Source organism: Podarcis muralis, chromosome 4, assembly GCF_964188315.1.
Source record: "Podarcis muralis chromosome 4, rPodMur119.hap1.1, whole genome shotgun sequence".
Taxonomy (NCBI): domain Eukaryota; kingdom Metazoa; phylum Chordata; class Lepidosauria; order Squamata; family Lacertidae; genus Podarcis; species Podarcis muralis.
This window is the reverse complement of record NC_135658.1, coordinates 92,490,371-92,515,253: the sequence shown is the minus strand read 5'-3', so window position 1 is coordinate 92,515,253 and position 24,883 is coordinate 92,490,371.

The window sequence follows — 24,883 nt, the reverse complement described above, 5'->3', positions numbered from 1 at the left end:
GAGGCCGGGGGCTAGCGCTGTCTGGAGACACTTCTGGGTCACGTGGCCAGCGTGACAAAGCCGCATCTGGCGAGCCAGCGCAGCACACGGAAACGCCATTTACCTTCCCGCCAGTAAGCGGTCCCTATTTATCTACTTGCACCCGGGCTTTCGAACTGCTAGGTTGGCAGGCGCTGGGACCAAGCAACGGGAGCGCACCCCGCCGCGGGGACTCGAACCGCCGACCTTTCGATCGGCAAGCCCTAGGTGCTGAGGCTTTTACCCACAGCGCCATCCGCGTCCCTATTTTTGTTATAGCCCATGGTTATCCAAATGGAATTTTGTGTGTGTGTATCTTTGCAAAATTGTGGCACTAATAATTAGTGCCAGGATCACTTCTTCCAGAATATGAGATTTCTCCTTTTAAACACCAGTGCTACTGATGTCTCGTTACCATCTTCTACTCTCTCTTTTATAGGCTTTTGGCCCTTATTAGTTATAACACTCAGTAACCCATTTGTAAGCAATTTTTTCTTAATTGCTTCTATTCGAAGGGCTAAAGTTAACAGTTATGCAAAAGGTCAAAAATGAAAATTATTTTCAAACTTGAGCAACTGAAATATACAGAGAGGCAATTAAGACAAGACCTTAAGCTTTTGTAATGAGTTACTCTGCTGGGAAAGTGTCTAAAACCATAATTGCATCTTGATGAATATGTAATCGGTTATATGGGGTCTGATGAAGTGTGAATTCCTGCACATAGATAATCGGGAGAAGCCTATTGCTTAGCCTTTTTACTGGGGGGGGGGCGGCGTTATTAAATAAGCACACTAATTGTCTGAGCTCAAGTCACACCTTGGTCTTTAACCGGGCAATTCCACGCAACTATGCTCGCATGCTCTGAGTGGGTGTTATAAAAGCAACTGCCGAGTTGCGAATGCTGTGGTTGTGTTTGAAAGATGTTTTGTGTCCTGGAATCATACTAGTTTGATTTTTCAGTCTGTGTTCAGATGTAACAGTGACAGTGTGAGGTCAGCCGCAGGGCCCCTTTAAATCCAGGGAGCCAACCCCAAAGAAGCCAGCGGGCCCAGCCAGGCCCACCCCCTGGGCGTGGTCTACCCCTAAGCCTGCCTGCGATTGGCCAATTGTACAAGCAATCTGAATCCACTTGGCCCACTCCCTGGGTATGGCCTACCCCCAAGCCTGCCTGCGATTGGCCAATTGTACAAGCAATCTGAATCCACTTGGCCCACCCCCTGGGCGTGGCCCACCCCCAAGCCTGCCTGCGATTGGCCAATTGTACGAGTAATCTGAATCCACTTCCTGGATGGTAAGCTTGGTCCTGGAACATCCTTTGCTGCCCGGGAAATGGCCCAGAGCCAGGGTCTCTGCCACCGCGAACGCGATGGGCAGGAGGACTGCTGGCCTGCAATGGTGGCCAACTAAGAGGTGGAGCTGACTTGTCATACATATGACAACATAGGAAGCTTCCTCTTTTTTTTGTAAAATCTTTTTTATTCAGTTTCACACTCTACATTTAAATTCAAACATTGATCACAATCATCAACATTCAGGATTCCCTAAAACCATAGACTTCCCACAACCTCTCCATGGTTTCCATTATCAAACTTTTTTCTACTGCATCATATAATTTCTCTGTTTAAAGTAATCAATTTTTCCTTGGTTTTTAATATATTACAAGCGTTTCTCAAATCTTGCCAATGTTTTTATTTGTTTACAGTGTTCTCCTAAGTAAATTGTCAAGTTTTCCCATTCCTTCTTAAAGTTTCTATCTTCCTGGTTTCTGATTTTCCCAGTCAATTTTGTCATTTTGGCATAGTCTATCACCTTTATCAGCCATTCGTCTCTGGTCGGGACTTTATCTTCTTTCCATCTCTGGGCCAGTAGTATCATTTCTGCTCCTTTGAACTGATTTTATAATGAATTGATTTTAGAATGCTGTATTATTTTACTGTTGTTAGCCGCTCTGAGCCCGGCTTTGGCTGGGGAGGGCAGGATATCAATAACATATTATTATTATTATTATTATTATTATTATTATTATTATTATTATTATTATTATTGTATCTTTGTCTATACCTAGTAAAAAAGCTTCTGTTTTCCCCACAAACATCATTTTAAACTTTTTTTCCAACTCTTTATATATCATTTCCCAGAATGCTTTTGTGATCTTGCACGTCCACCACATGTGCTAGAATGTGCCTTCGTTCTCCTTACACTTCCAACATACATTTGAAGCAGTTCTGTACATCTTTGCTATTTTTATAAGTGTTAAGTTCCAACGATACATCATAGGAAGCTTCCTTATACTGACTTGGACCAATTGGATCATTATAGCTCAATATTGTCTACTTTGACTGGCAGAAGCTTTCCAGGGTTTCAGGCAGGAATCTTTCCCAGCCATACCTGGAGGTGCTGCTGGGGTTGAACTTGGGACCTTTTGTATTCAGAGCATGTGCTCCAGCACTGAACTTCCCATTATCTTGTCTTTTGGGAGGGGCCCTTAATTAAAATATAGCTTTTGCAGAGGGGCATTTTGAAGGCATAGGCATCAAACTGTACTCAAGAAAACCCCATTGCTTCCTCTAGCAGGGAGATGATGGAAGTCTCCAAAGATGTGTGTATTACTGTTGCAGATGACCACTGTAGGGTATTAAAATAATGTACCTGACTAATAAAGGTAAAGGTACCCCTGACCAGACCCAGGAAGCCGGCATACAGCTTCCGGGTCATGTGGCCAGCATGACGAAGCCACTTCTGGTGAACCAGAGCAGCGCACAGAAACGCCGTTTACCTTCCCGCCGGAGCGGTACCTATTTATATACTTGCACTTTGGCGTGCTTTCGAACTGCTAGGTTGGCAGGAGCAGGGACCGAGCAACGGGAGCTCACCCCGTCGCAGGGATTCGAACCGCCGACCTTCTGATCGGCAAGTCCTAGGCTCAGTGGTTTAACCCACAGTGCCACCCGTGTCCCAGTACCTGACTAGTAGGTAGTATCATTCTCAGTTCCAATACCTACCTGCTGTTTATTTACCCCATGCTATGGAAAAAAACATTTATGGAGAACCAATGATTTAAGCAGCAACTCAGGTTTTCCACTTAATAAAGTAACATCCTAATTTCCTACCTCCTAAAGCAGCAGGCTTTCAGACAAAATATGCACAACAATCACTGCGGTCATTTCCCATAGGCGTGCTGCATGAGACACCATATTCATTGGACTTCCTCTTCAGACCATTGCCATCACAGCGTCATTGTACTCAGTGGGCTTCACATAATGGGAGGAATATCATTGTGTGACCTTAATGGTCACACCTAATAGGCCATGGAAATTGACTGATAGGAACACATTGTGAGCTCATCTCTTTTCGATTGTGGTGCATAATGGACTATCCATAATTTGCAGTAGGAAGGGTGGGCTAGACGACACTGAGGTTATTGCCAGGTCTAACAGTCTTTTCTGGGCTGGGCTGGGAGTAGATTTGCTCTTTGGCAGCACAGCCACTTCTAAAAGTTTGTTTTTCAAGTGTCTCTCACTGTGGCAACCTATTTGTCTTTCTCACTGATACTGATGTGGTTTTGAGTCACTTACTCTGCAGTCCTATGCATGTTTACTGAAAAGTCCCACATAGTACAATGAGCCTTACTACCAGTTGTGGGAGCAAAACTATAGGGAGATCTGCTGGGTCCTAACCTGCTCATCCAGTTGGATCTCTGACTGACCTGGGAGGTTCTGCTTCCATTGTTGGAAAGCGTGTTCTCCCTCATGGAGAGCCCATGTTGCGGTGGGGTTTGCCAGGCCACCCCTCTGTTGCCGGGCAGTATTCCTATGGAAGCCTGTGGCAACGATTGGATGGTTGGGTTGCTGGGGTAAATTCTATGTTGCAATTTTGGTGGGAGGGATTGGATGTTTTAAAATCCTGTGCTTGCAGCTTGGCTTTTTCTTTCGCTGCGTGCAACGGATCACCTGCCCACCCACCCTCACTTTATGGGTTTGCATAGACCTTGCTATGCCTGTTATTGGGTCATCTGCCGTTGGGGCAGGGGCCTGGTGGGAATTTTGTCCATCTGGCCGATTGGCTGGGCCATTTGGTTTTTGCCTACTGCGTAGCAAATCGTCACAACTTGTAAGGTTGCAGTTAGGCATTGGTTATCAATTGGTTGGAGGAGGGGTTAGGATTGGCTGGGCCTGCCCCTCCAAGGTTGCTGCGGAAAGGGAATTCCGTTAAAGGAATCCAGGGGCTTGCCATCTTTTCATCCGAATCCCTGCAATGGGGCTGGGGCTAGGGCCGGCAAGCCCTGGGGAGCATGCAAAGAGAGGTGAGGGTCTGTGCCTCAGCTTCATTTCTCCTCAATATTGTTTTCCCTTACTGGCTTTCACTGGAATCCAGAAGTCAGTTCCGTCCCCAGGCGGGGGGACAGATAGTCTTAACCAATGCCTAAGCAACCACTCACATTTATGTATTTCAATAAAGTTGTGGCCAAAATTATGCCAAAAAACCTTAAACAAAAATTATGTGTGTGTTGTGAGTTATTTGAAGGGGTGACTTGGGGACCTCGACACACAATGCTTCTGAAAATTTGTAGCTGGTACCCGCAGGATGGGAGAGCGCTGTGATGCTCAGGTGCTGTTTGTGGGCATCTATTGAGAACATGGTACTGGAGTAGATGGGTACTGGCCTGATCCTGCAGGCTATTCTTTTGTTCTGAAGTGTGTATGCAATTGCAGCCTGAACATTCCAGGAGTTTCTCTCCTGCTCTCTTTCAAAGATTCTCTCAACAGAGAACAATTTTGGAAAAAGTTATTATATTTACAGGAAGCACATGGCCTCATTTTAACTGCTCTCGTTTGCTTCCAGGCATATACAATGACAGTTGTGGATGTTCATTTCATATCGTTCCTCTGTGTAACCATTATGCTGTAACGGATAGGAAAAATTACCAGGGTACAGCTTCATCCTTGATTATGTATCCATTCCTCAGGCTTCAAATTTCTCTTCCAGTTATTTTTGTGTATGTGTGTGTGTGTTTATTGCAATCACCTCAGGTATGGAAGCTGCCCTGCTCTCTCAGTGCAGGGATGGAAGTTAATATAGACATATATGATATTTGCTTGCAGCTAAGTACAATATACATTCTCAATGGAGCTGGGAAACTGAAGTTGACGGCATTAATCAAAGCCTTAAACTATCCTTGCTCTTTACATAACATGTTTTGAAGTTCTCAAGTTTGATAAATGCTGAAGAGGTTGCAGAATGACAAGTAAATACTATTCTGCCTGCCACATTGTGAAATTGTCTTGGTGCCTCCAAACTAATGGTTGTGTTTGGAGCTGCAAGACAGTCACATTTGTTTAAGGAGATGAAGAATCTCCCCTGGCTTTCTTGTTCTAACAAATATTAATTGCCTGAATGACTTTGATGAGCACAGAAAAAAGGGTATAGAAAAGAAGGGAGGAAAACAAGCCTTGCATGTGGCTCTCAATTACCAAACATTTAAAAAATTAAAACAATCAGTGATGAAGCATACATGGTGTGCTACAAAAAGTAACTAGTGCCCACATAGAGTGCATTTTTTTGTAAATCCATTTCATATCACGTAATCAAGACTGGATTATTGCAATGTACTCTAAGTTTATTCATTTATTACATTTATACAGTGCCTTTTTCTGGGGGTACGCAGGGGTACGCATACCCCTAAACATTTTGCGAATCTTTATACTTTTGTCCATTTACTGTATTTATTTTCCCCAATTTGAACTAAAAAATGGTGATTTTCTTGAGTCGAAATGAGAGTACCCCCAAGGGACCTTGACAGAAGTGGATAGGCTGCTTTGGCTCCTCTGAAATGTTTTGGTAGCCTCATTTCCACTGAACTTCATCTTCTGATCTTTGGTGCCCCAAAACAATGCACTGTTGCAGAATAGTTACATACTCTTTTTTGCGACAGAAACACTGATTTTGTATCTGCCAACCTACCAACAAGAATTGATCATCTGCTTTTTTATATATCGGAAGATAGTCAAAGTGATGACCATTCGTGAAAATGAAAAATGGTGACCATTCATGAAAAATTGTTTGAAGAAATGCTTATTCTGGATATTCTCCAACAAACCTCCAACAGAAGTCATTTCTGTTTTTCAGAAACTTTCTAGCTTGTCTATGGTCATGTAGTGAAAGAGGAATCAAGTGTTTCAGTAAAGATTGGCTAAGTGGAAATGAAAATCACTCTTACTTTGGCTGTAGCCCTTAAACAAACACTTGCATGGGATAGAGAGGTCCAGGTAGGAATTTAGGGATCTCCCTTATATCTGTACACTGTACTGCCATCTACTCTAACTGGCAGAGACTTTCCATGGTCTCAGGAAGAAAATGTTTTTCATCACTTGCTATGCGATCCTTTCCAAAGTGCAAAGCCTTCTTGTTGTTCTTGGGACCTTCTACATGCAAACCATGTGCTCTTGCAGTTGAGATATAACAACAACAACAACAACAACAACAACAACAACAACAACAACAACAACAACATATTATTTGTACCCCGCCCATCTGGCTGCGTTTCCCCAGCCACTCTGGGCGGCTTCCATAGAAACCAAAAATACACTAAAATATCACACATTAAAAACTTCCCTGAACAGGGCTGCCTTAAGATGTCTTCTGAATGTCAGGTAGTTGTTTATCGCTTTGACATCTGATGGGAGGGTGTTCCACAGGGCGGGCGCCACTACCGAGAAGGCCCTCTGCCTGGTTCCCTGTAACCTTACTTCTCGCAATGAGGGAACCGCCAGAAGGCCCTTGGGGCTGGACCTCAGTTTCCGGGCAGAACGATGGGGGTGGATGACGATTCCTTCCAGTCACTGATGCTGCTTGCACATATCTCCAGTGCAAGTCCCCGGGCTAGACATGATAAGGGGATCACAGAAAATGGAGATCACTTTTGATTCCATTTGTCAGCTGAATCCATGGGGAATATGGAACACGAAACTAGACAGAACAGCTCAAGGTCTTCATACAATGCAGCTTTTAGCATTTCCTCCTCTTTCCTATAACATTAATATTACATTAGCTACATTTATTGTTTGAAATAAATGCTTGTAAATGGCTTTATTGCTAAAAACAATTGCTTCCTGTTACTCTAAGGTACACAGAAGACAAATCCTGATCAATATTAAAGATCTCTTTGCTTGTTCTGGCCCATTATCAGCTAAATCATTACATTCCTGAGTAATCACAAAACAGTGACCATTTATTAAATTTGCCCAGATAGTAGCAATAATAGAGATATTTAAATTCCTAAACAAGCAGAGCAAAATGAACTGAAATGGTAATAGCCAAGGGGAAAATAAAGCACATTTTACTAATGTAAAAGAGGAAGGCGACTACTTTAGCATCTTCCATAATGAATAATAAAAAAGCGAGACTATTAAGCCAGCCATTAAGCATCTAAACCAATTAGTCAAATAAACATTTAAGTACTTACAGGCAAAAGTGTTGTTCTCATATAATGTATAAAACCCAAAGTGCACAGCAGCGGCCAACAGTTTTGCCAAGTGTGCCCCAAGTCGAGCTCAAAGAGCAAAGTTGTGCTACTCTAGTGCCACTTAAATACAGCAATTTATGTGTGTCGAATTACATGTGGAAGGCCACAAGTTCTCCATCCCAGCCATAAAGTCTCATGTGCGCTAGTTATTTGTGCTGCAAAACACATACACATTTTTGAAAGGTGGTGTTGTAGCAGAGATCCTGGAGGACACCATGTTGGAGCGAAACTGAATGTTAGTTTTATTTCCCCCTCCCTTCTAGTGACCCTGGTGTTTATAGAGCTAATACTCCAAAAATGTTCTCAAGGAATCAGTTGACTATTTGCAAGTCTCAGCTGCAGTATATATGTAGATCTCTCCCACAGACTGGTATGGGTTTGCCTCTAGCCTACTAAGCTTGAGAAGAGGCATCTCCTTCTTTGTATACAACAGTGACTCAGCCAGAGGGAGGTCAGGCAGCTCCTTTGCACCACCAATGCCTTCTCCTCTTCAGGTGTGTCACATAGCCATTGCTATGCCACTTTTCATATCTGTGCCACACACTGACCATGTTCCAAAAGTAGGAGATGATCCCAAATCATGGACTGAAGCCATATGAGGCCACAGGGTTCTGGAAGGTAGTCAGATGTGGGTCTAGTCAGAGCCTGGATGAGAAATTACTTTTATATCATAGAGTGCCAGTGTGGTTAGGCTGTTAGATTAGAACTGAGGAAAGCTGTCCTGCTCTGGCCCGTGGAAAACCCCAATGGCAAGTTTGCCAAACAGGTTGGTTGCCACAGTACTAGGAAGGGCTTCTAGTGAGCAACTTTCTCTGACAAGGGTTGGAAGTAAACCAAGGCCTTTTGAGTCTCTTCAGTGTACCTCTCAGAAGCACCTCCTACATTTGGAGAATGAGTGTGGTAGCCTTACTCAGAGTAGACCCATGGAAATTAAGAGGCAAGATTAACCTAGGTCCATTAATTCCGGTGGGTCTATTCTGAGAGGACTTGGGTGAAGATAGCCATCTCTAGCCTGACAACAGGCACTTCTTCTAAACTCCATGGCCTCCTGCCTGGTGAGCCTTCTGTGCCATTGGAAGCACTTAGGTCTAGGAAAAGGTGCCCACATGAGTCTAGCTCTGGTTCTAGAGGCCATGGAGCTGAGGGATCTGATTCCCTGGCCTCCTGAGCACCAGCCTCGGGTTAAATAACCTCCTGATCACCATCATGTGACACTGTAGCATCTGACTCATGTCCTGGTCACTGCTGGATCATGATAAAATCCAAGTTCAAATTCCCATTCAGACATGAAACTCACTGGGTGACCTTGGGTCAGTCACTCTCTGCTTTCTCTACCTCATAGGATTGATCTGTTTTACTTTTCTATTTACTACATTTAAAATGGATCACTGAAGACCTGGGATAGCTCAATTGGTAGAGCATGAGACTCACGATTGTGGGTTCAAGCACCACATTGGATAGAAGATTCCTGCACTGTAGGGGGTTGGACTAGATGATGCTGGTGGTCCTTTCCAATTCTATGATTCTATGATCACAGCCAACCTTTCCTCCAAGAAGTTCAAAGCACCATATATGATGCTTCCTTGCTTCTTCCATTTTATCCTCACAATGTTGTTGGTTAGGTTGGGAGACAGTGGCTGGCCCAAGGTACTCAGTGAGTTCTGTTGCTGAGTGGAAATTTGAAACCCGGATTGTTGTGAGCAGTGCTATTTTTCTAGAAACAGAGGTGGTGGAACTCACCATGAACACCTCCCTTGCTCTCTTAGAATGGCAATAGTGCCCACCTGAGAGGCGCCGGAATTGAGTTCTGGTGTGTTCCAGCTGAAAAAAGACCTGGTTGTGAGGATAGTGTGGAAAGAAGGTAATCCTTGAAGGAAAGTTTGTTCCAACTTGTTTAAATATGTAATAATAACAATAGTTATTGTTATTGTTACTTTATTAGTTATGCCCCGCCCATCTGGCTGGGTTTCCCCAGCCACTCTGGGTGACTTATGGCATATCTAAAAACTTAATAAAAACATCAAGCATTAAAAACTTCCCAATACAGGGCTGCCTTCAGATGTTTTGTAAAAGTTGTGTAATTCTTTATCTCCTTGACATCTGAAGGGGGGGGGGGTTCCACAGGAAGGGCAGCACTATCGAGAAGACCCTCTGCCTGGTTCCCTGTAACTTTTCTTCTCACAGTGAGGGAATCAGCAGAAGACCCTTAGAGGAGGACCTCAGTGTCCGGGCTGAATGATTGGGGTGGAGACGCTCCTTCAGGTATACTGGACCGAGGCCATTATAGATAGGGCTTTAAAGGTCGGCACCAACACTTTGAATTGTGCTTGGAAACGTACTGGGAGCCAGTGAAGAACTTAGTTTACTATAAGCTTAGTTAGCAATGCCCCTTTGTGGGGGACTTAGACAGCCTTTAGATGTTATCCTCATAGGCATTAGGATTCACAGAGAGACATTAAATATAGCTTCCCCCCTCTTAAAATTTGTGATAACCCAAAAGTATTCCCATATCAAATCATGTGCTAAGCTATTCCTAGATGCTGAACTTTTCTTAAATGTTAACTGATGCTTTATTGAAGATCTAACCCAGATAACTGGATTGCACGACTTAGGAATTCACAAAATATTTCCCTGGTGATGGTAGCTAAACAAGACTGTTAAATATCAGAAGGGTCAATTGAGAATCCCATGGTTCCAAACATAGATGTAAAAAACCCCCCACCAATCTCTTTTCTTTACTCTAAATTATATTGCATCTATAATAAAGGACACATCACAGGAAATACAGACTTGCTGAGTGCAAAGAGAAGAATCAAAATACACAGAAGATGGTTTCTGAGGCAGTAAGAGCTAAGAGCTCTAAATACTGTTGACATTGAAATTTTGAAACGCTATTTTGTCAAGTGAAGAAATTGCCAGCTTTTGTTCAGCCCGATTATATTACTAATGAGTGCTATCTGTCGTCCACACTCACTACATTATTGTCAGCTGATGTTTCTGGAGAGCTAGCTTAGGATGTTTGTTCAATGGCTTTTGATGGACAGAGATTTCTTCCATGATCACCAATAGATGGTTCCTACTAAAATATAGCTCAGATGCTTAGGTAGGGACTGCAACAGCCCTATCTGACAGCTGTCTGGAAGTAACAGCCTTAGATGGACGCCATTTGGCTTTGTATGAAATAATGCTTTGCAAATGCCTTGCAAATCAGCATTGTGTGTGCTTGCTTCCTGTATCATGTCCAATGTCTATTTATAGATCAATAGCTATGAAAACAATGACAAGTCTCCTATGGAATTAACATGCTTCCTATGGAGATTGTTTAGGGAAGTAGTGAAGCCACACTTAAGGTGGAACCTGGATTTCATCTAAAAGTGGGATGGAGAGATTGAGTGAGAGGGAGAGAGATTTGAGAATAATTTCACAAAAATAATAAAGGATCTATCTATGTTTACATGTGCCCTTGACTTTTCTAGCCCATATGCTCCAGGATGACTAGTTATGCTAGAAAGGCACTATAACAACTTTTTATTCTTAAAAATGTTCATTTAACTATTGGAACAATATGTTTCAGTCTATGAAAGTTCAGTCTATTTTTGCTGCAAGACTTCGAACTCAGTGAGACTTTCCTCTGAATTTAATTTTTATAGTGATTCAATTGTATGCAATAGTTCTTTTTGCATAACTTACCTTTTATATTACATGATTTCAAAAATCTAATAATGAAGTTGCAATTTTTTAAAACTTGCTACCAATTGAATAGATTGATTCAAAATTGGGAAAGGAGTACGAAAAGGCTGTATATTGTCTCCCTGCTTATTTAACTTATATGCAGAATCCATCATGTGATAGGCTGGACTGGATGAATCCCAAGCTGGAATTAAGATTGCCGGAAGAAATATCAACAACCTCAGATATGCAGATGACACAACTTTGATGGCAGAAAGTGAGGAGGAATTAAAGAACTTTTTGATGAGGGTGAAAGAGGAGAGCGCAAAATATGGTCTGAAGCTTAACATAAAAAAAACTAAGCTCATGGCCACTGGTCCCATCACCTCCTGGCAAATAGAAGGGGAAGAAATGGAGGCAGTGAGAGATTTTACTTTCTTGGGCTCCATGATCACTGCAGATGGTGACAGCAGTCACAAAATTAAAAGACGCCTGCTTCTTGGGAGAAAAGCAATGACAAACCTAGACAGCATCTTAAAAAGCAGAGACATCACCTTGCCAACAAAGGTCTGTATAGTTAAAGCTACGGTTTTCCCACAAGTGATGTATGGAAGTGAGAGCTGGACCATAAAGAAGGCTGATCGCCGAAGGATTGATGCTTTTGAATTATGGTGCTGGAGGAGACTCTTGAGAGTCCCATGGACTGCAAGAAGATCAAACCTATCCATTCTTAAGGAAATCAGCCCTGAGTGCTCACTGGAAGGACAGATCCTGAAGCTGAGGCTCCAAGACTTTGGCCACCTCATGAGAAGAGAAGACTCCCCAGAAAAGACCCTGATGTTGGGAAAGATGGAGGGCATAAGGAGAAGGGGATGACAGAGAATGAGATGGCTGGACAGCGTTCTCGAAGCTACCAACATGAGTTTGACCAAACTGTGGGAGGCAGTGGAAGACAGGAGTGCCTGGTCCATGGGGTCAGAAAGAGTCGGACACGACTAAACTACTAAACAACAACAACCAATAGAACACGGATGTGTATGCTCTGAAGTGTGTTTTCCTCCTGTGCAAGTAAATAAATAGGTACTGCTGCGGTGGGAAGATAAATGGCATTTCTGTGCGCTCTGGCAGAAGATAATTGGTTTTATATTTTGGTTGTAGCTAACTAAAGTTAAGCACTTTTAATTCATATTGAATTAAATTGAAAAGTTATTCATGAACTTCAGTTTCCTTCACTTATATCAACAGGATGTAAACATGCTTAACTTTGACTGGTTCATGCCCAGTTATATCAATGATGAAATTATTCATTGAATGGGCTTTTGAAATATACTGATGGCTAGAATATATGCATTAGCACTGTACTCCTTTTTAAATAGCTTGCTTCCTCTTCTCAGTGTTCAGTTCTATGTGCATTCAATTACCAGAACCTCTTATTATGCCTGCCCCCTAGAACTTTTAACATTTCAGCAAATTTCCATTTAAAAGCATAGAACTTCAGAAATGCAAGACAAGGAAGAATTTGACAATGTTCTAATTTCACCTACAGCAATAAATCAGAATAATCGACATATATCAGCTGATAAAACTTTTAATTTGTATCTAAAATTGGCACACCTATCAGTTCTTTTTCTATGATAGGCAGTCCAGATATGTTGATGGGAAGTTCATATCACACTTCATTGTAAAAGCTGAAGGTCACAGCAAGTAGGAGAAGGAATGAAATGTGCAGGCATCAGACCCTTGTCTGATAATGTCCTGAAGAGACAAGAAGTCTACATTTCTTCTTTAGAATCCAGAAATGTTGCCTCTATCAGTTGTTTAAGCAACACGTCAGCACTGATCTCTACTCCTGCACTTTTACTAGTTTGTCTTCCTCCCAATTTTTTATATGTGCTCAATAACCACCCACCCCAATGATTTCTTGTCTGTAAGAGCAATCCTATACACAAGAAGCTGGTAGAAGTGAAGCCTGGGTAAAGTTTCATCTTTATAAACAACTTGGATGAAGGAATTGAGGGGATGCAGATGAAATTTGCAGATGACACTAAACTGGGAGGGGTAGCAGAAGACAGAATCTGTATTCAAGATAACTTTAACTGATGGGAGAACTGGGACAAAGCTAACAAAATAAATCTGAATTTGCATCTTGTACTCAAACAGAAGTGTTTTCTATTCACTTAACTCTGTAGAACAAGTTACTCAGATTGAGGCTGCCGATCAGGTCGGCGGTTTGAATCCCCATGAAGGGGTGAGCTCCCGTTGCTCAGTCCCAGCTCCTGCCCACCCAGCAGTTCAAAAGCATGTCAAAGTGCAAGTAGATAAATAGTTACCACTCCAGAGGGAAGGTAAACAGCATTTCCGTGCACTGCTCTGGTTTGCCAGAAGTGGCTTCGTCATGCTGGCCACCAACTGTCTGCGGACAAACATTGGCTCCTGCCAGAGTCGTCCACGACTGGACCTAACGGTCAGGGGTACCTTTACTTTAGGCAGGCTTCTATTGGTTCCTTAAGTCACCGGGTCTGGCTAGGGTGATGAGCCATAGTACATACACGAGTGGTGCTTCAGTGTAGAAAATACCATATGAAGGATTGATTCCTTTAGTCTGAGATGTGTTCCAGTGGTGTAAGGAATAAGGCAACTGAGTCCTGCTCCCAGTATCCTTGGTTCAATCCCCTGGTGTTATGTATTATTATACATATAACCTACATATATTATACATATAACCTACTCTTCCTCTGAATATATGGTCCACAGGCAACAGACAAGATCACATCTGCTTAGCTTCAGCACATATACATCATGGATCTTAACTGTTATTAATCCTATGCAGCAGGTATTCAGAATGAGATCAAGAAAAATGGGGCTGGGTGTTCCAGATCTCATGATTTAGGGTTGCAATATGTCTGGGATTTGGGAGTCAGAAACTGTGTTGGGCAGAAATCACTGGTAAAGCTGAACAACTTTGCCAAAAAAAGCTGAAAAACTTTTGAAATATGGCAATGCTACATTAACTTAACATTATTATTTTTATCATTTACCAAAAGTATGGTGCAAGAGTCAGCTGGTGAGACTAGACATGCCTGTCATCAGTGACCCAGCACACACAGCGTTCTTGAAAGTTGTGTTAAACTGCAGATGGGCCTAGCATACAGAACAGCTGGAGCTCTGCAGCCTTCAGCAACATCTTATGGGAGATCTATTACATTTGTTTCTGTTATGCACCAGACCGCTATATTATTAAGACAGTTGTTTCCTGTGTATTTGTTTGAGATTCAATTCTTGTAAATTCAGTGGATCTTACTTACAAGTAAGCAGTTTAAAGATCTGGGTGCAAGGTATATTAAATAAGCAAATAAAGAATGCCTGGAGGGAGATTTCCCTTTTGCTGTGACTTTTGTTGTTGTTCTTCAATAAAACTTTGGTGATAGAAAAGGGCCTTTGGATGAATTATGTTTTTTAAAACAACAACAACAACAAAACAGAATTTTAAGTACTCCGGAATGGCAGCTTTGCATGTGGTAAAACCATATTTCCCTCCTTTTTCCTGTTAGTTTCAACATTCTGGGAAAGTATCGTTTCCAAAATTTGCTTGTTTTTCTATCTGTGACAAAGATAAATGGTTTGTTCGTTTGCTTTAAACAGAAGCCGTAATGTTTTGTGTCTGCACAATCAATCTCATTATAAAAGTAGCACAGCAGCCATAAAGCATAGTGTAACAACCTGGGAATAAATGTCTTTCGAATTATATGCCTTCCCCATTGGATTAGATTTTGCACTGTACTGATTGCATTTCCCTCTCCTCCACCCCATTTCCCCCACCATAAAACAGAATATATACATATTTGAAAAGTAATCATGAAGCTTTATTTTTTTAGGAGGGGGGGAAATAGTCATGCTGAACAGGCAGATAAAGAAGAAAGTGTAAATGGATGCCTATATCTCTGTTTCCTCGCAGGCCACACATGCTATGGCATGCACACATTTGATTCCACTGTATTATGGATGATGTAATTCCCATGCTACAGTGTGACTTATTTGAAAGTTTATGCACATACATTTCTAGGGCTGGGGTCTTACACTCAAGCAACAAGGAAGGGGAAACTTCCAAACCTGCAGATGTCTTGGAACCATGTAAACAACTTTTGCTGGCAAAATAGCACGTCTGCCTAACTTGAAACCTAATGTCCACGGTTACCATGTTATGGATGATCTGCTACGTCACTAATGTTGGGTATCCTTCAGTCATCTTTTGAGCATAGCTTTTTGCAAGGCTTTCCCTGATGGTTAAAGCTGAATCCTCTCTTTTGTGTGTAATAAGGCTTTATTGCTGTGCTTTTTATTGCCATTTTTAGTCATTTGTGTTGGTGGTTTTATTGTATAATTTTGCAATATCTGTGGCTTTCAAATTTTCTCTTGTATATTAAGTGGCAAAGAAATTGTCTTAAATAGCCCTGAAGAAGAAAATTATTATTATTATTATTATTATTATTATTATTATTATTATTATTATTATTATTACCCCACACTCTGGGTGGCTTCCAACAAAATATTAAAATACAGCAATACATCAAACATTAGAAGCTTCCCTAAACAGGGCTGCCTTCAGATGTCTTCTAAAAGTTTGGTAGTTGTTGTTCTCTTTGACATCTGGTGAGAGTGCGTTCCACAGGGTGGGCACCACTGCTGAAAAGGCCCTCTGCCTGGTTCCCTGTAACTTTGCTTCTCGCAGTGAGGGAACCGCCAGAAGGCCCTCGGCGCGGGACCTCAGTGTCCAGGCAGAACGATGGGGGTGGAGATGCTCCTTCAGGTACAAGCCTTTTCCAAAATGTACCTCTTAGGCTAAGCCCTAGATTGAAAGCATATTTGCATTCTACCATTTCCCTTTGCAATTTAAGCTTGATATGTATTTCTCAAGCCTTTCAAATACCAAAGAAGAGACTGAAATGTTTCAATACATTATATCTGTGGGGTTTGGCTTGTTTCCTTTGATGATTTTTTCTGAACAAAGTTCACAAAAATATTACAGAAATTTCAAAAAGCATGTAGGAGTATCTATTCTAGACTCTGGAAGGGGAAAATGATTCCTTGCCACAATCTAGAGCCTTTAACAATGCAGAGTTCAGATCACTGTTGAGGCTTGGGGCTTCTTGGAACGTATGAGTCCTCCTTATCCTAGCAATAAGAAAACTTCCTTAGGACAGAACAACAGTGGCGATGAGAGCCTGCTGTCACACGTTACAGGTCAAATCTTTGAAAAGGTCAGAAGTATTTCCATCGGCTAATGATGTCATCAGCCACGACTAGTGTCTGCATAGGTCTATCATGAGCAGAGACAAATAAAAATCATTGAAGCAGATACCAGGAAGCGCCCACAAAATGCATCGAGGCAGAACCCCAAATTCACTCCAATTCTGGGTGTTGTTGTTGTTTAGTCGTTTAGTTGTGTCCGACTCTTCGTGACCCATGGACCAGAGCACACCAGGCACTCCTGTCTTCCACTGCCTCCCGCAGTTTGGTCAAACTTATGCTGGTAGCTTTGAGAATACTGTCCAACCATCTCGTTTTCTGTCGTCCCCTTCTCCTTGTGCTCTCCATCTTTCCCAACATCAGGGTCTTTTCCAGGGAGTCTTCTCTTCTCATGAGGTGGCCAAAGTCTTGGAGCCCCAGCTTCAGGATCTTTCCTTCTAGTGAGCACTCAGGGCTGATTTCCTTAAGAATGGATAGGTTTGATCTTCTTGCAGTCCATGGGACTCTCAAGAGTCTCCCCCAGCACCATAATTCAAAAGCATCCATTTTTTGGCGATCAGCCTTCTTTATGGTCCAGCTCTCACTTCCACACATCACTACTGGGAAAACCATAGCTTTTACTATACAGACCTTTGTTGGCAAGGTGATGTCTCTGCTTTTTAAGATGCTGTCTAGGTTTGTCATCACTCTTCTCCCAAGAAGCAGGTGTCTTTTAATTTTGTGACTGTTGTCACCATCTGCAGTGATCATGGAGCCCAAGACCAATTCTGGGTACGTTGCAACAATAACCCATTTTCCATCCTTAAGCAATGACACTCCTAATTAAATTCAGCAATCTCAACAAGCTTCACAATACTTAAACAAATCACCCAAAGTCTTATATATTAGGTTTCTATTAATAAAACTTAACAATGTTCTCTTCTGCAAGTTCTCTAGGTCTGAGTGAGATCAGCTGGTTTACCAGAAGGTTACAATGAGCCAAAGCATCACTTTTCTTAAAAATAGTTAAATCCAAATGAGCTGTAGAAAAGAGCAACCTTTTCATCTTTTTTTTTTAAAAAAGCAAATTTAGAGATCTTGCAAAATAATAAATAAGTGGTGCTTAACAACAAACACCCCCCCGATCGTTACTTAAAGGTTTCTGGAACCTCCAACTGTAAACATGAATGTTGGCTGTAGAAGTAAAAAAGTCAATTGGCAGGCCAATTAATAATATATCTTACATTCCAAAGCCAATTAAAGCATGCATGTTTTAAAAATGAAGGGCCACAGTTTGACAGTGAACTTGATCATGCTGGTATGTCAGCTGAATCGTGTCCTGTAGCTTATAATTGGCAATAGGAAAAAGAGCTGTACTTTAATTACAGTGAAATAAATGCTTTGTTGTTGTTTTTTAAAAAATGTCCTTTAAATCATTGGGTGAATTTAAATATCCTTTGTTAAAACTGGCTATTAACTTTCCTTCTAGCCCAATCATGACAAGGGCAGTTTTGTGCTATTTTAAATTCCTAGGGGGATGCAACTTGGACTTCTGTGTGATCGTTTACCCACCTAAGATTGGAATGCCTGGCTTACTTTAAAAGGCACAAGCCAAATGTCTTCCTTTAATCATATTACTGAGGTGCCCTCTCTTGTTATACTCAATTCAGAGTGATATCACATGACATGAGGGGGGTAGAACCTCAGCTGTCGGATTCTTTTATGGTGCCTGACAGCCTATAAATCCAATATCGTTCTGTCCTTGATGATACCAATGTCATCCCTTGCTAGACATTCTTTCCAACAGAATATTCATGTCTTTAGACATGGTGTGCTTCAACTGCACTATAACTGCATAATGAAGGCAGAGCCGGGATATGGTTCTGAAGCTTTTATCGTAAGCTGTGGCAGATGACTCCTTGGTCATATTTAATTATATAAATTAAGATCTAGGAACAGAAGACACCCCCCCCCAACAACAACAATACTATTAGAAGAGCTTTTTCTAAGGCCCATAGCCCCTTGTGTGTCATGTACTGACTTTCATTAGGAACACAGCTGGGGATGAAAGAGTTAATTCTCCATGTCCCACATGCTGTAGGTCCAATGAAAATGTTTGGTATGAAACTTAAAGAATCTGTGCTGGTCCCGGGGAGGAAGGAACTATTACCGTAGCCAAAGTTCAGTCCTGAGTCACTAGCCTGGTAGAAGTTCACAAGATGAGACGCGAGGTCCGAAACAGGGAGCCGGGCGGGGTCAGGAACACTTGAAGATCAGAAGCAGGAAGCCGGGCAGGAAACAGGAACACTAGAAGGTCCGAAACAGGGAGCCGGGCGGGAACAGGAACGCTGGAAGGTCAGAAGCAGGAAGCTGGGCGAGGAACAGGAACACTGGAAGTGCAGGTCTAGGTCCGGGTAAGAGCAGGTACTCCACAACGACGTTGCTCCCGCAACCTGGGACCGGGCTGACTGACCTTTATCTTCTCTAAGGCCAGGGGCGGCCCCGGCCCCCAGGAGCCCCGCCTCTCCTGGTCTTAAGGCAAGCACTCCTCCTGGGAGAAACCAGTTCCCTTCGCCTCTCTGCCCTAAGCCTCTGCAGTTCAGGAGAGGCCGAAGGGTTACTGGGCCCCAGGGGAGGCTCACCTGTAGACACTGAGTCCTCAAGCACCTCTGGGGCCAGAATGGTTTCACCTGGTGCCTGTTCCTGAGGATCTGGCACAGGTGCAGGCTCCTCAGAATCTAGGCCTTGCCCCAGTTCAGCCGGCCCTGGAGGCGGGGACTCCTGTGCCGGCTGGGATTCCTCCGGTTCACTCTCAGAATCGGAATCCCAGGCCATCACAGAATCATAGAATTGTGGAGCTAGAATGGACTCTGAGGGCCATCTAGCTAAACATACCCAACTCTCTCAACTATTCCTCATAAGGCTTCATTTCCAGACCCTTTATCATTTTGGTTACCCTGCTCACCACATGTTCCAGCTTGTCAACATCCTTCTTGAATTGCATTGTCCAGAATTGGGCACAGTGTTCCAGGTGTGGTCTGACCAAAGCAGAATAAAGTGGTACTATTACCCTTGATCTGGACATTATACTGAATCCTGACGTAATATCTAATTATCACAATTAGCATGTCTTAGAGACCTTCAGCTACTTGTGGAGCTAGAAGGTCTCTAAGACATTGCAAAACTCAGAAGCATGATGGTAACATAGTCACAAAATCACAGTGGTGGTCATCCTATAGCATCAGAACTAGCATCCTCTGTTACATTCTCTCCAATCTATACAGAGGAGTTTTCTGTTCCAATATTAGACAAATATTCACTTTAATAGAAGGGGAAGAAATGGAGGCAGTGAGAGATTTTACTTTCTTGGGCTCCATGATCACTGCAGATCGTGACAGCAGCCATGAAATTAAAAGACGCCTGCTTCTTGGGAGAAAAGCAATGACAAACCTAGACAGCATCTTAAAAAGCAGAGACATCACCTTGCCGACAAAGGTCCGTATAGTAAAAGCTATGGTTTTCCCAGTAGTGATGCATGGAAGTGAAAGCTGGAGCATAAAGAAGGCTGATCGCCGAAGAATTGATGCTTTTGAATTATGGTGCTGGAGGAGACTCTTGAGAGTCCCATGGACTGCAAGAAGTTCAAACCTATCCATTCTTAAGGAAACCAGCCCTGAGTGCTCACTGGAAGGACAGATCCTGAAGCTGAGGCTCCCAGACCACCTCATGGCCACCTCATGAGAAAAGAAGACTCCCTGGAAAAGACCCTGATGTTGGGAAAGATTGAGAGCACAAGGAGAAGCGGACGGCAGAGGAGGAGATGGTTGGACAGTGTTCTCGAAGCTACCAACATGAGTTTGACCAAACTGCGGGAGGCAGTGGAAGACAGGAGTGCCTGGTGTGCTCTGGTCCATGGGGTCACGAAGAGTCGAACACAACTAAACGACTAAACAACAACAACAAATTCACTTTAATCTTTTTGCTCTTAATGCATCCAAGCAAATTGATGAACTACTGCTTCATTTGGAAGCAGTAAACATACAGATGAACCTGAGCGTTAAAAGGTATGGAGATCAGCACAGAGCGTTTTTTTAAGCTGCACTTGCTTTTACTACAATTTAGATTTGGGTAAGAGATTTAAGGCAATGATTTGTTCTGTCTGAGATCTCCCTTATATACTGAAATGTTCTCTCATAAGATTTGTTCTGGATTCTTTGGGCGGCATATTAGGGTAGAGAGGATTATGCTATCTTATATTTATTCCAAGCCTATTAGCATGAGGATCAATATCTATTTTCAAAAAATGTAGGAAAGGCTTTCTGAGTGTGTCCTGTGAGACTTCAGCTAAAATTTTCCCCCAGAATTTTATATACCTGATTTTACAACTGTTTCCCAATTTTAGATGTGGCTTTTCCCCCCTTCAACTTATAGAGTACTTATTATTTTCCTATGTCTCTGAACCGACAAATTTCAACTTTTATCCTAAGTATGAATCATTCATGCACAACTATGCCAAAATATTTCTGAAAATCCATATAAATGATTACTGGTCTTGCTTATAAGCCCTGAAGAAATGGGGGTGGGGTGGGTGGGGAATAGATAGAAGAATTTCTGTGCCTGGATTCCCTTCTAGCTAGAGCAGATTATCATTCAGACATACTTTGTTTTTCCCTATGGAATATTTGGGCCTCAAACAAGGTACTTCATAGTCTTTTCTTTAATTAACCCAGAGTCTGCTTCCTTTTCTCTTCCATCGTCAGTCCATGAAACATTCTGCTTGCTTTCTGATCCACATATTTTTTATTTAATATACCCTAAATGCAACCTGGAGATGGATGGTGCTGTGGTCTAAACCACTGAGCCTCTTGGGCTTGCCGATCAGCAGGTCGGCGGTTCGAATCCCCATGATGGGGTGAGCACCCGTTGTTCGGTCCCAGCTCCTGCCAACCTAGCAGTTCAAAAGCATGCCAAAAAGTGAAGTAGATAAATAGGTACCACTCTGGCAGGGAAGGTGAACGGCGTTTCTGTGCGCTGCTCTGGTTTTGGTGTTCCGTTGTGCCAGAAGCGGCTTAGTCATGCAGGCCACATGACCCAGAAAAACTGTCTGCAGACAAATGCCGGCTCCCTCGGCCTGTAAAGCAAGATGAGTGCCACAACCTCAGAGTCGTCGGTGACTGGACTTAACTTTCAGGAGTCCTTTACCTTTTTAAATGTGAACTAAGTCTTTAAGGAGAGTATGGCCTCATCTAAGACAGTCTGAATCCCAATTTTCTGATCTACACTACTATTGACCAGGAAGACCTCTGTCCTGACTTGATTAAGGATAAAGCTATTGGCCCTCCTCCAGTTTACTATTTACATCAGATACTGCTTCAGAACGTAAACAGTTTCTTTGTATTTAGAGGTAAATAAGGGAAATATTGGGATGTCAGTGTCGGCAGCATATTGGCACCACACCCAAATCTTGGGTAATATTTTTATTATTATTTATACCCCGCCCATCTGGCCAGGTTTCTGCAGCCACTCTGGCCACATTACAGCATTTATAAAACATAGTGGGTCTCCACTCCTCTACATGCAGCTGCTGGGTGACCTTGGGCTAGTCACACTTCTTTGAAGTTTCTCAGCCCCACTCACCTCACAGAGTGTTTGTTGTGGGGGAGGAAGGGAAAGGAGAATGTTAGCCGCTTTGAGACTCCTTAAAGGGAGTGAAAGGCGAGATATCAAATCCAAACTCCTCCTCCTCCTCCTCCTCCTCCTCTTCTTCTTCTTCTTTTTAGAATATATGTGAATAGCCAACCACTGTATCACAGGCGAAGTGCAAAATGCTCTGGATAACTCAGTTCCACCCTGCACATTAACCTGACAGTGAATTTCATTTAGGAATTCACAAAGATGAAATTTTGCAAACATTTCTATATGTACTGGAATAATAATTGTGAGCGAATGTTCTCAATGAGGGCTTAACTGTCAGGATGCATCTGGAGCAACCCAGTCAGACGGGCAGCATATATATAATAAAATTATTACCATTATAGGATGCAGTTGCATCAGAAAAAAACCACAGTGCCAGTCTTGCTAAATTTGAGAAGCCACTGTGATTGTATGAAAGAGCATCTCTATCTCTTATCATTGCTGGCATGTTATCTCCCTAGTCATCGTTCAGTGTCCATTCTCTGTTCTTACTAATACAAATGGAGCATCACAAATAGTAAAGGTAAAGGGACCGCTGACCATTAGGTCCAGTCGTGGCCGACTCTGGGGTTGTGGCGCTCATCTCGCTTTATTGGCTGAGGGAGCCTGCGTACAGCTTCCGGGTCATGTGGCCAGCATGACTAAGCCGCTTCTGGCGAACCAGAGCAGGGCACAGAAATGCCGTTTACCTTCCCACCAGAGTGGTACCTATTTATCTACTTGCACTTTTGACGTGCTTTCAAACTGCTAGGTTGGCAGGAGCAGGGACCGAGCAACAGGAGCTCACTCTGTTGCGGGGATTCGAACCGCCGACCTTCTATCGGTAAGTCCTAGGCTCTGTGGTTTAACCATTCACCACAAATTATCAGGTAAATTTGAGAGGCATCTTTGCTAGATTCCTCAGTGAGAAATGTGAACTGTAGGCTCAGGTAGTAGCAGATAGTGATGCTTTTGAAGTGTATAATTAGTAAACCGATTGAGTTTATGAATTTGCCCAGCTTATAGTGTTTGGTTGTGATATGAATCAAGCACCGTTTCTCCATCTTTTAGAATGTTAAATGAGATTTTGCACATGCTTGATCACTGTTCAACAGATCAAATTTCCACAGCCCGGCTGCTTTAAAGGCATACACACAGAAGTCCTTTAATTAGAATAGCATATGTGCAGTGCTCTGGAAATATTTTTGTAAGTATGCTTGCTTCCAGTCTCATAATGGACAATATGTTTCTGCGGCTTGTCACCTGGCATTGAATTGTCATTCTCTGGGCGCTCATCCCCTTTGGCCACCAATCTTATTATTCACCCCCCACAACCAGCCATCCTGGCTCTTGTGTACAATATAACATTTGATGCAAAGTTGTGCATGTTGTTTTCTGCATACAGTAGCAAACTAGATAACAACCACACTTCAAAAGAACGCTATATCTTCTAGAAATGAGTCTGGCTATTTTTTATTTAGAAATGAAACCAACCAGGTGTTGTTGCTTCTTCCCCGATAAAGGACAGCTTTGAGATAGCTTATTTTCATAGTTGGGTTGTTTCATGCTTCACCGAATGGAATTAATAGCCCACAGGTTTATAGCACCCTCAATGGTTGTTACCTAACAAAAAAACAGAGAAGCTATGCCATACCACACAAGGTCAGTGTGAACAAACCCCACATGTCAAGTTGTTTCAAGTTTAATTTTGGAAGTATCTAAATGTGTCTCCTGAACACTCAGTCTTTCATCTTGAAATACATGTGCCTACTCCTTCTTACACCCCGCCCTAAATTTTATCATGCTTCGTCACCATGAACTGTTCAAAATCAATTTTACTTGCTGCAAGCTGTCATTTCCTTAATACTATGATTGCCCATGTTTTCATATGACTTTTGAAAGCCCTTCCCACAGACTCGGTTCCTTGAAAAATCCATTTCTGTTTTAATGTTGGTTTAAACTGTATTGGAAAAACCTGATCAGAGTGTCACCCTGAATTATCTTAAAAGTACTACTTATGGGCACAAGACAAGCCTCGTTTTTCTTGGTACAAATTAAAGCACATATACTGATTTCTAGGTATCAAAGGGGGGGAAATCAGAAATGCCTTCCATCTGCATCAATGTCTGAGCAAGAAAGCACATTCTGTTCAACAGAACTTAAGTCTTGTAGTTTATCAGTGCAATCATTTGCATGCTTAATTAGAAGGAAATTCCACTGTTTTTACTAAAGCTTCCTCCCTAGTAAGTATGGAAAACACAACATTCACAGTGGTTATAATCCAGAGATTTCTTCCTTGCTTGCTTATTTTGGGGGATTTTTACCCTGCTTCTTCAGGCAGTCATTTCCTAGAAAAGCTAACAAAGAATTAAAATGCAAGCACAATAGCAATAATCTGTCAAGTTTTGATTCATCGTTACAAGTGTGTCGGCATTTCATGGGGTTTCGTATTTTTATTTTAAAAATCCTCAAATTTCAACATGTCCTCCTTTTGCTTTACCACAAAATGAAGCCTCCCTTCAGGCTAACTCTCTTCCTGGGAATTTTACTGAACCCCCATGCTTGTATGCTTCTTAACACATTATGCTGAACACATGCATAAGCTGTGAAATGGTGTAAATTTATTGATTTGGACAGCTCAACTGTTCTATACATAGTTACACACAGGCTGTGCACTGATTGGATGTAACGTGTGAATACCACTTGTACCCATAAATCAGGGGTAGTCAACATGGGGTTTTCCGGATGTTGGACTCCCATCACCCCTGATCATTG